This window comes from Leopardus geoffroyi, chromosome X (genome assembly GCF_018350155.1).
Source record: "Leopardus geoffroyi isolate Oge1 chromosome X, O.geoffroyi_Oge1_pat1.0, whole genome shotgun sequence".
Taxonomy (NCBI): Eukaryota; Metazoa; Chordata; class Mammalia; order Carnivora; family Felidae; genus Leopardus; species Leopardus geoffroyi.
Window position 1 is genome coordinate 16,705,529 of NC_059343.1, and position 16,571 is coordinate 16,722,099.

A 16,571-nucleotide genomic window follows, 5' to 3' on the forward strand; every position below is an offset into this window, starting at 1 on the left:
TATTTCTGGAAAATATTCCTGGAATATTTCTGGAAAATACTCCATATTCCTGACCATTATGGGCCCTCTGATCAAGCTCTGGAGTGGGAATAAAGTATAGTGAACAACAATGTATGAATAATGCTGTCAGGGGCCTCTCAGTGACCATTCACACCAGATAGAAATATTCTCAGTCTCTTAGCTCACTCAGAGAAATTAGTCTGTTTATCCTTTTCCCAAACCTTGTCACCAAACTTCTGATTTTATTTCCTTTAGGTCATGTTTACCCACTCAGATCTTTAGCCACTGCCAAGGAATGTGGATAGATGCCAACCTCAGGCCATCTCCCTTTCCAAACATAGTAGACACAGAGATAAAGTGTTTGAAATTCTATTGTGCAAAGATTTCTCTTTTTCACTGCCTTTTGGGCTATACGTGAGTGAGGCGACGTTCGGGTTGTCTACTAATGTGTAACAAACTGTCCCAAACACAGTGGTGTCAAATGACTGTTTTATTATGCTTGTGGATTTTGTGGGTCAGGAATTGAGATGGGCACAGCATTGTCTGGGGGCTCAGCTGGAATGCTCAAAGGCTGGAGTGGATTCCACACTTGGAATCTGTAACCGTTTGAGGGCATCTTCACCTGTGGGTCCTGTAGTTACTGCTGGCTATTGGTGCGATCCCTTCAGGCTATCAGCTAGAACACCTACACATGGCCTCTCCATGTGGTCTGAGTAAGTGATCTATGTTTCCTGTCAGCATGAGCAACTCAAGGGAATGAAGTAGAAACTATCACTTTTTATGACCTAGCCCCAAAGGTCACACAGCATCACTGCAGCTTTAATAACAAGCCTTCCCAGATACACAGGAAGAACCACAGATTCCCCACTTCTCAAGAGTGTCAAAGGCACATCATAAAAGGACTATCTGGGACGGGCAAAATTGTTGCTACTCCCAAACATTAGCTATTGTTTTTTTAAAAAAAAAAATTTTAGGGGCGCCTGGGTGGCGCAGTCGGTTAAGCGTCCGACTTCAGCCAGGTCACGATCTCGTGGTCCGTGAGTTCGAGCCCCGCGTCGGGCTCTGTGCTGACAGCTCAGAACCTGGAGCCTGTTTCCGATTCTGTGTCTCCCTCTCTCTCTCTGACCCTCCCCCGTTCATGCTCTGTCTCTTTCTGTCCCAAAAATAAATAAAATAAACGTTGAAAAAAAAAATTAAAAAAAAAATTTTTTAACGTTTATTTTTGAGACAGAGAGAGACAGAGCATGAACGGGGGAGGGTCAGAGAGAGAGAGGGAGACACAGAATCGGAAACAGGCTCCAGGTTCTGAGCTGTCAGCACAGAGCCCGACGTGGGGCTTGAACTCATTAACTGAGAGATCATGACCTGAGCCGAAGTCGGACGCTTAACCGACTGAGCCACCCAGGCACCCCAACACTAGCTATTCTTAATAGGAAGTCCTAGACCGTTTTGTTGAATGCGAATTGTTGAAATAATTATTCCTAAAGATTGATTTTCGCACTTACTGAACATTTATAAGCATTATGCGATGAATTTTTCCATTTTTATGTGCCTTTAATCATTTTTGTTCATTTTTCAGAATTAGAAATGTAAAAAATAGAGTAAAAATAACTAATTATTTAAGGGCCTGTGTGTACAGGTATCAGCTGTCTGCTAAAAAGGTGGCCTTCCATCAAAGGAAATTGAGGTTTATTTTTCATTGAACTCAAAATACAACTAGCAACATTGATTACTTGTGGCCCAAAGCCCATGAAAATTATATGAGGATCAATGTTGAGATACAGTTTTTTGGTAATCTTTCTTCAAATCCGGGAAGAGATTTCTGGCTTCTGCCCAACAGCAAGGCAAATGTCAGATCCATCTGCCTTCAGGTCAGCAGTGTAAGCAACCTTAAGCTTGTCCTTGCATTCACATTGTAGTTGCACTTTCTTTGTATTACAGCTTCAATCCTGACAGCAAACTGTACAAATGCTGCCCAAATAATGTCAAATACAGTGAAGAAAACTTTAAATATAAAATAAATGTTTATGAAAAGATAGTAAAAACACATTAAGCCCTTGAAGTGTTTTAAAGTCTATTTATCCATTTTGAATCTTTGTTTTTTATTTATAATTTATTTATAATTTACCTTTTTACAATTTGTTTATTTATAATTCATTCTCATCCACTTACTCTTGCAGTTTAAATGAACAGTGATGGTTGAAAATTAAGAAGATAAAAAGGCAAAGGAGAAGGTAGACGAAATTCTTAAGTGTGTTTAAGATTTGCACAATTATCCCAGGTTGCACAGAAATTATAAAAACATGAACTGGATACTGTAAATATGCACTCTCACACTAATTTGTTTTCAGACAATTCTTTTAGAGCTAGAGGCAAGGACAGCAATGTATTAACATGTTTGCAAATCAGCATTGCAAGAGTAAGTGGATGAGAATGAATTATAAATAAACAAATTGTAAAAAGGTAAATTATAAATAAATTATAAATAAAAAAATAAGATTCAAAATGGATAAATATACTTTAAAAACACTTCAAGGGCTATAAACCCATCCCATGCTGTAATCTCTTTAAGGGAAGACACTGTATCTGTCTTGTTCAACATTCTATCTCCATACTCTAAGTATTTCTCTAATTACTAATGGGTGTATCAAATTATCAATATTTACAAAAACAAGCTTTCAATATTCAGTTTAATTTTTAATCAATTTTCTTTGGCTAATTGTTTTCAAACCAAACATTTTCAACCAATTTACTTTCTACCAATTAACCTGGAGTCATGGCAAAATAGCATCATAAATAAAAAGGACTGTGAGATATAATTCTTAGCTTCTTTTTTTTGTAATTTATCTGAAGAGAAAATGTATGAAAACATTTCTTAAGATTGAAATAATAGGTAAAGACACCAATAGGGGATCTGTGACAAGGCTCTCTATGATTAATTATTGAACTGATTGTAAACTTCCATTTTTTATGTGATGTGTTAGCTAATGTTAACATTCTGATACAAACCACCGAGAAATAATGGGTAAAACATTATAAATATCCTTTATTGTAACAGCTGAGATAACAAGAAACAACGACAGATCTCCTCAAGAACCAAAACCGAAGAGAAAAACCAAGAAAGGAAAGTTGCAGGGGTCTTGAAGTTCTTGTTCAGGGTTGGTGGGGGGAGGTTTGCTGGTTTCTGTAACTAAGGGGGTCAGGTTTTAACTGCCAAATGGGAATAAGACCTACACTTCAGGCTAGAGCAAAGCAGAAGGCAATGACTTCATAAAGCTAGAACCCTTAAAGGGTTATGCCACAATCAAAGGATAGAAAAGAAGCAAAATCTACCCACCGCCAGCAAGACAACCATCCCGTTCTCCATGTCCCCTCCACCAAAAAGGTGGGTCCCAAAAAGTTGGGACCTTAGATTTGCTCTCAGTGGAATTGCTGGTTCAAATACATATTTCCTTTATGAATCAGTAAGCCAAAATCCATAAAATGAACATCAAAGGTGGTCACCATCCAGTCATTCCCTGGTAGAAGTAAATGCCAATCATGTCTGGAAAGTCACACCCTCAACCCAGACCACAAAGGATTCCTCAAGATAAAGGTAATATAAAGGCATGGGGATACATTGGTAGCCAACACAACCAACACTTCAATTAGATCTTCAAGTCTTTCAAATGAGGAGATTATTAAATATGTGCTATGAAGTATGACTAAACATATTTAAAAAAGAAGAAAGGTAAAATATCAAGGTATACCGAAATGACCAGAGGCTTAAAAACACACCCAAAGATCTGCTTTGAAATGAAGATGTCATCATTAAAATACAAACACAGTGAATAGATTAAATCACAGATTAGACAGAACTGAAGAGTAAATTAGTGAAATGAAAGCTAGAGATGAACCATTTATTCAGTATGCAACACATTCTGGGAGTGTGGGAGCAATCACTTTAGACTGGCACAATCAGAGGAAACATTGTGAAGGAGGCGGAATTTTAGCTGAATCTTAAATGCTGTGGAAGAATAGGCAAATGAAAGTAATTCAGGGGGAGTGGCATGACTTGAACCACATTTCAGAGACTACATTTGAAACTTACTTAGGTCCCAGTTAGTTGGCCACTTTGGCTGAAATGGAGAGTTTCTAGAGGGAGGTAGAAAGAGGTAAAGGCTGACTAGCAAAGTAAGGGCCTATGCCTAAAGCCACATATAAAATATGGCAATAGTTGCATAAAATTACTTTGTTTAAAACTAAAGCAGACATACCTGCTATGATGACATTATGATCCATTTGACATGCAACACTCCAGCTTGGCTAGTCTCCCTCCACTGAGCATGTACTGTGCATACCTACTTAAAATGGAGTGGTCTTAAACTCACCTTTCTCTTTGCCTTCCCTCACTCCACACAGAAGTACATTTCAAAAGCTTTCAGGTTGAAATCTGAATGAAAAGAGAAACAAAGTCCATGAAACTTGTAGTTGTGCCAGGCTGAGAATGATGCTAAGCATTTTATAACATATTTTCTTTTTTTAAAAAAAAGACTTTATGTTATCTCATTAAATTAATCCCCCAAAGTATAGAAGGCTTTGTTATCTTTAAATCCCTTTCAAATGTGATGGTAAAATGGATCCCAGAACTGGAAATTTAATAAGGCCTCAGAGGAAAAAGCAGATTTCAGATTCCCTAGCAAAGGATTAACTCCATTCCAGGTGAATTATCCCCATTTCTTTATTCACATGGCTTTTGCCTTTACAAAACAATGCAACACCTAGCCCTGCAACAGGGAGAGGGATTCACCTTGGACAAAGTAGAAAATAGGGCAGTTAAAACTTATCCACACAACTTCTGAGCAGACAGATTTGCAAAAAGCTGCTCATATTCAGCATTAACAAGATGAAATTAAATGGCAGTGAAATAATGAAATCACATTATAGGTAAATAAATGGGTAGATAAATAAAGAGAAGGAAGGTAGCTAGAAACAAGGCAACACAGAAATAAATGAATGGATAAATAAAAGGCAGAAGACTCCCTAAATCTCAAAGAACAAGGAGGATATTTATTATGTGTACTCAACGTTATATAAAAGATGGAACAATATAAATTCAACAAAACAAGTAGTGGATGAGATGATAAAACAACAGAGTGAGATTGCAGCATTTGAGAAATTTGTTTACCCTTCTTTAAAAAATCAATTTGAGATGGCAAAAAGAATACTTAGGGCTGAAAATAAGCACAGAAAAATATTTCAGTTAGTCTCAATATATGCAGAGGTGAAAAGATGAATAAGAGAGAAGAGGATAGATATGGAAGATAGACAAGGTAATTCAACATACTAGACAATTGTGTTCCTGAAATGTAGAAAGAGAGTTAGAATACAGGAAAACTCTTTGCATTGAAGGTAAAAGGAAATGTTAAGATCAAAAGGGTTTCCTTTGTACTGGGGGGAAAAGAAAGAACATTGAACATTACATTTCAAGTTTAAGTAAAAAAAAATTCAGGTATGCAGATAAATTAAAAAAAAAAACAAGTCTTCTATGTCGTGAGGAGAAGGGAGAGTAATCAGATTTTCCTTCAACCTTTCTATAGCTTTATTAGGATTGCCCAATGCAGTAAATAAAAATACAGAATGCCCAGTTAAATTTTAAAATTTAGATGTAGCATTTGGAACTTACTTCTACCAAAAAAAATTTATTGCTCATCTGAAATTCAAATTTAACTGGGCATCTTGTGATTTATCTGATAGTCATAAGCCACATTTAATGTCAGAAAGCAATGGAATAACGTCTGCAAAGTTCCGTAGGAAAGAAAATGGGACTCTTGACTATTATACCCAGTTAACTGATCATTCAATTAAATAGGCAACAGGCAGACATGAGAATCAAGGAATATAAGCGCTCAATGAGGAAATTCTGTCAACCATGTGGATGATTAAATTAAAGAGCTCAGGAATAGAGAAGCTACAGTAAAAAGGATGGTGGTTCTGCAAAGTTCTAAGGCAGTTTTATTTAGAGGATCACACATTGCCATGAGCTTTCCAAGTCTCATTCCTCTCTCAGTCTACCTTCCACTGGTAGCATCATTCTCAGGATGCTCTCTTCACAAGGTGGCCTCCAGAAGCTCTAGACTGTCCTTCTACCAACCTGGCAACCTCTGTGGAAAGAGGGTGCTTTTTCTTCAAAGCATTTCAGAAAAACTCCTGGCATGAACCTCATTTGTTTTTATTGGCTGGGCCAAGCAATGAGCCCATTCATCCCTGGACCAATTATCGTCACCATATAAATTGGCTATTGTTCTTATTGGCTAGACTGTATCACATGGAGCCAGAGATGGAGTAAGCCCACATAAATCACTGAGAGTGAAGGAGAAATGGCCCCCAAAAGAAATTCCGAGTGCTGTGACCAAAAGAAGGAGACTGGATCCTGAGCACACCAGAAGAGCAACTAGTTTGTACACTATACTGTTATTTCCCCAAATAAAATGTAAACATCTTGAGAATAAAAGCTCTGTGTTCTATTTCTTTTTATCTCACACAATTACCATCTTAGTTCCTTATTATAGTGAAGGTGCTCAAAAATATTAACTTATCTTGATATAACTTCCTCTATTTGTCACATGAGGAGGTTGGAATACTTGAACTCCAAGGTCCCTCCAAATTTAATAATGTTCTAAAAAAAATTTCATGAAAACGTATCATAAAGGGTCCCACATTAAGCATTTTTCATATACCCTATAGTAAAACATTTGAATACTTAAGGGTAGGTATAGCTCACAATACAGGTTTTCAATTTCAGAAATGTCGAAAGTTTTAGAAAGTCTTATTCAATGACTGTATTCTTGTATGTTTTCTTCAAGTTAGGGATTCACAATAGGAAAGAACAGTTTTCCTAAGCATGCACCGATCTTTTGTGGTATTTACATTTTTTGTTGAAATATGTTTACTTCTTCTCACTTCTAAGGCTCTAAATAAGAAATGAGAGTCTATCCCTTCTCCTCACACTTATGCCTACATCAAAATTGAGACTTGGTTAATTACTTGGTTGTCTCCCATTCTGCTTAGTCACAAACTCTAACTTTCCTTCCTCCTCTCCTATCCAATTGCCTGCCACATCCTATTAGTTCTCCCTAAATACATTTGAGATTTCTTCCCTGCTCTAAATTCTTATTTCCATCCTCACTGCCGTGGCTCAATTCCTGTAGTTACTTACTACAAATCTCTTCTATTGTACTTGTCATCTGAATATATGGTGGTAAGGGAACAGGCTCCTGCCAATTGGTCTGGTTCAAAACCTGGCTCTCACACTTCCTCTGTGTGACTCTGCAGAAGTTATATAACCTCTCTGAGCCTCAGCTCCCTCTTTGGTAAGATGAGGTTAAAAATACTACCTCATAGGGTTATTGAGTACATCAGGTGAGCTAAAACATGTAAAACACTTCTATCAGTATCTGGCATGCACTGGGCATTACAGAAATACTAACTGGTGGTACTGTTACTGGTTCTGTTTACAGCAATTTAAGTGGCTGATTCCTCCACTATGCTGGGCACTCATCAACAGCAGAGTCCTATCATTATTAGCAGTGTTTTAAAGACAGTAGCATTAGTATTTTAATCACCGGCTCCCTGCACAGCTTAAGGGCACTTCAAAATCTCGTTCAATTAATTTCACTTGTCAGAATAAGACAGTTGTACACAATAACCACTAGATGGAAGCAAAACCTTTTATAAAATCAATCCTTCACCAGCAATTGCTTCAGCGTACAAAGATCTACCTCTTTTGTCTCCTTATTTGTACAACCTCATCGTTGCTGACAACAAAATATCATCATGACCATCATCATCAATAACAATAGCTACAACAAAGGCAGCTCATAAAGAGGTCCAAAACTTTGTATATTGAACTCAATTCAGATTTAAGGTTTTGGAAAATCTTTGCTGCAGAATTTAGAAATTATTCGTCAAAAAATGCTGAAAACAGCATCACTGAACCAAAAGCCAGCTACCACCCAGCCATATTTACATAATAAGAATCTCTAAAGGCTCATCACGGGAAAGATGTAGATTCCCAGCTCTATGCACAGTGACTGCCACAAAGTGATCAACTGTCCCTGTGAACGACATGGCTCTCTCTTAACAAAGAGTTGTTTTACTCTATTATTTGGGATGGAGGTATTGCAGGTATTCAGTGACAATTACTGGGTTTACTTTCCTCTTGGAGAGTATCTATATTTCATCTCCAAATACAGATCTGCTGTCTTTCATTTGCAGTGAAGAGATTGCATTTCCTTTTCCCTTGCTCATTTGCAGGGGTCCTCAGCCTTTCCTTTGTCCACACGAATCTCACGTATGACATTTTCACATCAGTGACACCTCCCATTACATTACCGTCATTATTGTCATGACACTATTGTCAGACAAAATTCTCAACGGGGAGCGGGCTGTGCATAGTCGGAACACCCCTAATCTCAGATTCTGTTGAGCTCCCATGAGCCCTTGGGTTCTCTAATTATCCCTCTCTCACTGATCAGTAACAGCAATGAATTGATATTCTCTTAGAGAAGAACTTGCTTACCTCATACTCGTAAATATTCCTGGACTCTTTACTACTTTTCTTTGTCCCCTCCTTTTTCTTCTCTCCCCCACCATCACCCGTTCTCTCCCCCATTTCCTCTTCCTCTTAAAATTCGAATTCTCTTTCCTACAATGCAATACTACCTTAAATATCTAACAAGAGAACATCCATAGAATATAAATTTTATCTCAAAAGTGAGAGAAGGCGGTTTTTTTGCATACTAAATATGTGTCCTATCTTGGTAGGAAAATCTCCCACTTGAAAGCAATGCTCAATCACTGCTCTCATTTTCCCTAAACTGAAAGAGCAGCAGCTGAATGCATAGCAGAGACAAAGAGCAAAGACCTACTTAGGATCAACTCAAATCACGTGGATGAAAAATGACTTCAGTTCTGGTCTCTCTCTCTTCTTATCACAATCTCTTTCCAGGTGGAGAGAGGTTTCACTGGCCTGCTCATTTCTCAAACCAAATCTCCATCTGAGATTTGGACTTCTTTAAATGTAGCTTAGAACCTTGGCAGCTATGATTCAGGTTATCTTAGAGGAATTCAATTTCTCGCGATGCCCTCTTTTCTTCCCACTGAGCAGCGAACTGAGAAAACTCCGGCAAAGAGCAGAAAAAACGAATTTGGGTTACCTTCCTGTGATCACAGCTGCTCTGTTCACCCCAGTCACTAAACAAACACGCACGGACCAGATAGTCAAACAAATGAGTTAGAGCCATCCCTAGCACACGGTTATCCTTAATAGAGTTTAAGGAATCTCAAAGGAGGAAAGCATGTTTCTGTATTCCTCCGAGGGAACACGAATCCTGCGAAATATCTCAATTTCGGAATACACAGATGTAGAAAGAGTTGCTATTCTACACCCATGTTCTCACTGCCTGGCACAAAATGTACGCACAGCCACAGAGGTCTGGGTTTGCTTCTTACAAGGGGCTGGTAGATTCTCCCCGGACGTGGGTGAAGCTGTGGCGGTGTGATCTCCCTTACTGATCTCATTGCTGGCCCCGCAGCAGCCTTATGTAATGTGGTCTGTTTGCTGATGGGCTCCTGCTTGATTGGCTCAGAGTGGGAACTGCAAAACCTGGGTGCAGCCCCCGTTGAGTGCCAGACGCAGGCAGCTGATTTGATTTAGTACTTCTCCTGCACCAAGAGGTTAAACTGAGCATCGCTAAGGATATAAATGTGGGTGCTTGTGCACAGCGTGGTGAGGAATGCTTTGCATGAATAACGGAGGCAGTTTAGGTGGTCTGAATTAGGAGTGGATGAGTGGGTGGGAAGCGTGCAAAAGAAGAAGAAAGGGAATTGTGAGGGAAAATTCTCTTGCTACTAGCAGCTAACCATAGATCATTGGAATTCGTTCCTTATCAAATGCAAGCAGGAAGCATGGGACGGAATATTGCTGAGTAGAATGCCTAATAAAGGAGTTGGCTTTCTCTCACTGCCCTTTCAATCTAAATACTGAAGGAAGGGTATGCAGCGGATTGCAGGGCTTAAACACGGAGGCAAAAAGGTAGAAAGACAAGACTCTTCAATGGAGGCTTTGCCACTGAAAGCATAGCTTATTGTACCGTATTAAATTTTTTTTCTTCATTCATATTTAGTCAGAACACTTTTTTAAAGTATCTCTATTTGCTCTGGAATTCTTGTCCATTTCCCCAAATTAAAGGGACCTACTTCTGACTATTTTGGCAAGAGTTTAACATACCTAGCCAAAATATTTACACTGCTGCCCTTTGGAGTTGCTTTATTTTCACTTCTCTATAAATATGCCCAGCAACAAGGTATTTGGAGAGCTACCCAAGTATTTTGGGTATTTTGAATTTCTCTTGTGCCAATCTCCATCAGAACTAACATCTCAGTGGGTCCCGCATAACCGCTAACTTATGACTATAAAGTTGAACATTAAGGAGTTATCTATAGATCTTATTCCCCTCCAATAAGAAATTCTTTAGGGTATGATAATTTTGTTTACTTCTCCCGGAGAGCAAATCTTTATCGAAATTTATCACCAGAGGGCGCACTTTCACAGAAAATACCCCGGTTCCCTGCTGTCACTTCTCCCTTCCCCTCCCGTTTGCAGGACGGAAGAAACAGGTTTTATTCGGAGGTATTTTCAGTTCAAATTCAAGTTCTAGAACTTTGGTTTATTATTAGCCTGTTCTCTTACTTGGGTGGAAGGGAAGAGAGAAAAAGAGGTCTGTCTGCAACCATTGTGTTCCACCTCAGTTCAGGGATAGCCTCAGAAACTGCAAGTTTTCAAAGATAATGGAAATGAGCCTGATTGGATATGGATCTGAGAGCAAAGGCTCTGGCCTCACTAAAATGACAAATCGCCTCATGTTACTCAAGAAACCACAAAAGATTCACACCCACCCTCGCCTCCCCCAGGCCTTGTCCTTTTGCAAGTGATTTGCAATCCCAGACAAGTATTATATAACGATGAAGCAGAGCCTGGAACTTTGGCGTGTTATTTCTTTCAGAGAAAAGACATTAAAAAAAACCTGTTATTATAGCACTATCCTAAATGCCTGTGAGAAAAACATTTCTGAGAATTGTTAGAAATGCGGGGCAGTGGAACTGATCAAAATGTGCATCAGTGCTAAAAACTGGGACCATCTGCAATTGCCCAAGGTGGGGTGGGGGGAAGCTGTTCGAATGAAAAGACACAATCTGGTGGGGTGAGTGAAAAAGCTACAGATCTGAAGTCAGAGAAACCAGAATCTAATCATAGCTGACTGCTAACTAGCCAGCTGAGTGTCCTTAAGTTAGTTACTTAACTTTTCTGGGCCTCAGTTCTGCAAGCTGGTGATTAGATGATCTCAGAATTTCTTCCATTCTAACAAGTTGTCCTTCTAAGAAAAAATATAGATGACATTAATAATTTGGCTTCTTGTGGAGAATACAACAGCTCCCATTAATAAATCAACCATTTTGTATGATATTTTCATATTTCAAACCTTCTGAAGTACTATTTCATATATATGACAGTAGCCAATTATTTAGCAATAATTTCTTTCGTGTTTATATGGCAATGTGTCCTGGACATTTCACTCCAGGGAATGCTAGAAAGGCAATGTGATATGGTAGGAAACAACCAGGGTTAGGTTTGGACCCTGGGTTGACTTTTTATTTGTTATGTGACCTTGGAGAAGTTAATTAACCATGTGGGCTTTTGGGTTTTTTTTTTCCTGTTTTTTGGGGCAAAGAGATGAAAGGAGGCCAAGGGACAGAAGGAGGGAAAATATTGGAAGGCAAGTTTGAGGAAAATGATGAAAGTTGATGTGCCAATAACTTGGGAATCACAGGAAAGAGAAGAGAACTAATTTTAATCTCCCCTACCTGCCTGGGCCAGCCTAGAGCCCTTTTTTCCCTACTGGCTATTATCAGTGTAACTCGGAGCCACCGGCCATTCCATCTGTGTGACTGGTGTCTCAAGCTTATAAAACATAAGAGTGTGTGCTCTGAGATGCTGATGGACATACCCATGGCTTTTACAAAACTCTCTTAAGGTTAGAGTGAGAAATAATGAGCCAGCCAGATGGCCAGGCACATAGAGAGCCATCAGTATATTGGAACTCTTTAGTATTATCAATATTTATCACTATTTAGGGTGCCTGGGTGTGTCAGTTAAGCATCTGACTCTCGGTTTCAGCTCAGGTCATGATCTCATGGTCCATGGGTTGAAGTCCCACTGGGACCCTGCATGGGATTCTCTTTCTCCCTCTCTCTCTGCCCCTCCCCTGCTCACTCTCTGTCGCTCTCTCTCAAAATAAGTAAATAAACTTAAAAAAATTAAAAAATTTTTATCACTACTAATAAAATATCCAACCTATACCATTATTAGAGAATTATTTAACCCCAAAGAACTATGTGATTTTTAGCTCGCTGGGTTATGTTTTTTAGTTTAGAAACTTTAGAATTGCAAAATCTTGAATGAGGAAGTTTAAGGATGGTATTTCAGACATAGGACCCTGTCTTTGAAAATGACCTCATGTTGGTCTCCAAAAGTTGGAATTTGGGGACTGTTTGAGTAGCTAGTTTTTGCTTCATGGGAGGACAGCATGAAAGATATTTTATTGTGGGGAGGGTACAGATTTCCATATTGCAGGGTAGTGCTGGCAGGTAGAAAGTTCTGGTGTACAATGGTGGGTCCCATCATTTCTGGTTGTAGCAGCCCCATGGTGATTCCTGTATCTCTGTGAAAGTCCATATTGCCCAGCTGGAGATAGAAAAGAGATAATTACTGAAAAAAAATGGTGAAAATTAGGGCTGAGAAATCCCAGTAGGTTAAGCTGAGTGCAGAGGATGGTGGGTAAAGCAGCAAAATTGATTGTGTCCAGGGAATGGGTTATTCTCGCTTTCCTTTTTCTTGGTTCCCAGGGCCATATGCATGTATTGCAGATGGCCTTGGTGCCCTGCCCACATCCCTCAGTACTTACCTCTACTTGCTGTAGGCTGCTTTCTGTTGAACATCTGTGACTCTGTCTGAAGGCTTTTTCTGACAGGGAGCATGCTTAGTCTGTGCTCAGAGCAAGCTGTGAGTGCTGCCAACAGCATCTCTTAACCAATAACTAACATAGGAGTTCGTAGAGAAATGTCTCAGTTGCCTTGCCTACTTGTTAGATTAACTCTGAGGTGTGCTCTAGGCTGTCTCCTAGAGTTCTTCAGAGGATGCACGGCTTTTATTGGCTTCCTTCCTTCCCTGTATATAGAGCACTGACATTCTAATCCTTGTTGCTGGGTCTGCTTCTGAGAGAACCCAGCCTAATATACCACATATTGGCTTCCATTTCAAAATTTGCATGTGATTTTCTGCCCCCAGAACATGAGTTATCGTCCCTGCAGATCTAGGTCCAAAAGTGAGTCCTTTTATTTACTTTTGTGACGTCAGATCAAGCTCTTTAACCCCTCCAAGTTTCGATTTGCTTGTGTGAAAAATGAGAAGTGTAGGAGAGTAGAGGAAGATGGCGGTGTAGGAGGATGCTGGGCTCACCTCATCCTGCTGATCGCTTAGATTCCTCATCCTGCTGATCACTTAGATTCCACCCACATCTGCCTAAATAATCCAGACAACCACCAGAGAACTAGCAGAATGGACTCTCTGGAGCCAAGTGTAGACAAGAGGCCCACAGAAGAGGGTAGGAAGGGTGGAGAGGCTATGAGCGCTCCACAGGCTGGAGGGAGGCAGTCGGGGCGGTGAGGGGCAGCCCACCTGTCAAGGCAGAGCCACTGAGTCTGGCTTGCAAAAGCAGGGGGGCCGGACTGCTTGAGTTCTGACAGCCAGCAGGATTTAACATCTGGAATGTTATAAGTCAACAGCTTTGCTTGGAGAGCTGGAGGGTGAGAAGACCCTGGGAGGTAGAGGTGTTGAGCCCTGGAAGACAGAGCTCAGCTCGGGGGGAACAAAGGCACTGGCCATCGCCATCGCCATTTCCCTCTCCCATCCCCTAGCCGAAATCCCAAAGGGAACCAGTTCCCGTCAGGGAACTTCCTTGCACTGCACAAACACCCAACACTGTGCTTCTGTGGATCCATCCCTCTGACGGGTCTGCCTGCCTCCCTTCGCTGCAGGGCCCCTCCTGCAGGGGACCACTGATGGCAAAGTAAGCTAAGCCTGCCCCTCCCACCCTGGTGCACCTTGCAGATCCACCCCGGCTAATACACCCTTGGCCAGATCCCATCGAAGCAGCACCACAAGACTGGCAGTGTGCAAGCAGCCCAGACAGAGGCCACAACACTCCACAGTGAGTTCTGCCCCTGGGAGAGGGGAAGATAAGGTACACACCAGTCTGACCGTGGCCCCAGCAGTGGGGTGGGGGCAGACATCCTGTCTGACTGCGGCCCTGCCCACCAATGCAAGTTACTCCCGACAGCACAGGGGAAGTGCCCTGCAGTTCCACGCCACCCCAGGGACTATCTAAAATGACAAAACGGAAGAATTATCCTCAAAAGAAACTCCAGGAAGTAGCGACAGCTAACGAACTGATCGAAAACGACTTAAGCAATATAATGGAACAAGAATTTAGAAAAATAGTCATAAAATTAATCGCTGGGCTTGAAAAAAGTATACAGGACAGCAGAGAATCTATTGCTACAGAGATCAAGGGACTAAGAAATAGTCATGAGGAGCTAAAAAATGTTATAAATGAGGTGCAAAATAAAATGGAGGCGACCACAGCTCGGATTGAAGAGGCAGAGGAGAGAATAGGTGAATTAGAAGATAAAATTATGGAAAAAGAGGAAGCTGAGAGAAAGAGAGATTTAAAAAAATCCAGGAGTATGAGGGGAGAATTAGAGAACTAAGTGATGCAATCAAACGGAACAATATCCGTATAATAGGAATTCCAGAAGAGGAAGAGAGAGAGAAAGGGGCTGAAGGTGTACTTGAACAAATCGTAGCTGAGAACTTCCCTGATCTGGGGAAGGAAAAAGGCATTGAAATCCAAGAGGCACAGAGAACTCCCTTCAGACGTACCTTGAATCGATCTTCTGCAGGACATATCATAGTGAAACTGGCAAAATACAAGGGTAAAGAAAATTCTGAAAGCAGCTAGGGACAAACAGGCTCTAACTTACAAAGGGAGACCCATAAGACTAGTGGCAGACCTATCTACTGAAACCTGGCAGGCCAGAAAGGAATGGCAAGAAATCTTCAATGTGATGAACAGAAAAAATATGCAGCCGAGAATCCTTTATCCAGCAAGTCTGTCATTCAGATTAGAAGGAGAGATAAAGGTCTTCCCAAACAAACAAAAACTGAAGGAATTCATCACCACTAAACCGGCCCTACAAGAGATCCTAAGGGGGATTCTGTGAGTGAAATGTTGCAAGGACCACAAAGTACCAGAGACATCACTACAAGCATGAAACCTACAGACATCACAATGACTCTAAACCCATATCTTTCCATAATAACACGGAATGTAAATGGACGAAATGCTCCAACCAAGAGACACAGGGTATCAGAATGGATAAAAAAACAAGACCCATCTATTTGCTGTCTACAAGAGACTCATTTTAGACCTGAGGACACCTTCAGATTGAAAGTGAGGGGATGGGGAACTATCTATCCTGCTACTGGAAGTCAAAAGAAAGCTGGAGTAGCCATACTTAGATCGGACAAACTAGACTTTAAATTAAAGGCTGTAACAAGAGATGAAGAAGGGCATTATATAATAATCACAGGGTCTATCCATCAGGAAGAGCTAACAATTATAAATGTCTATGCACCGAATATGGGAGCCCCCAAATATATAAAACAATTCATCACAAAGATAAGCAACCTTATTGATAAGAATGTGGTAACTGCAGGGGACTTTAATACTCCACTTACAACAATGGATAGATTGACTAGACACAGGATCAATAAAGAAACAAGGGCCCTGAATGATACATTGGATCAGATGGACTTGACAGATATATTTAGAACTCTGCATCCCAAAGCAAGGGAATATACTTTCTTCTCGAGTAGTGCACATGGAACATTCTCCAAGATAGATCACATACTGGGTCACACAACAGCCCTTCCTAAGTATAAAGGATTGAGATCATACCATGCATACTTTCAGACTACAATGCTATGAAGCTTGAAATCAACCACAGGAAAAAGTCTGGAAAACCTCCAAAAGCATGGAGGTTAAAGAACACCCTACTAAAGAATGAATGGGTCAACCAGGCCATTAGAGAAGAAATTTAAAAATATATGGAAACAAGCGAAAATGAAAATACCACAATCCAAGTGCTTTGGGATGCAGCGAAGGCAGTCCTGTGAGGAAAACACATTGCAATCCAGGCCTATCTCCAGAAACAAGAAAAATCCCAAATACAAAATCTAACAGCACACCTAAAGGAAGTAGAAGCAGAAGAGCAAAGACACCCTAAACCCAGCAGAAGAAGGGAAATAATACAGATCAGAGCAGAAATAAACAATATAGAATCTAAAAAAACTGTAGAGCTGATCGATGAAACCAAGAGTTGTTTTTTTGAAAAAATAAACAAAATTGATA

The 16,571-nt window shown here is 40.3% G+C and overlaps 1 long non-coding RNA gene across 1 annotated transcript in view; it reads right to left on the reverse strand.

Moving 5' to 3' along the window:
• The window catches only part of LOC123594217, a 583,276-nt gene that overhangs the window by 211,319 nt on the left and 355,386 nt on the right, over positions 1–16,571 (reverse strand). Inside the window, exon 4 of the long non-coding RNA XR_006710712.1 lies at positions 4,371–4,432. This is a non-coding gene — a long non-coding RNA (uncharacterized LOC123594217). The remainder of the gene's footprint in view (positions 1–4,370; positions 4,433–16,571) is intronic.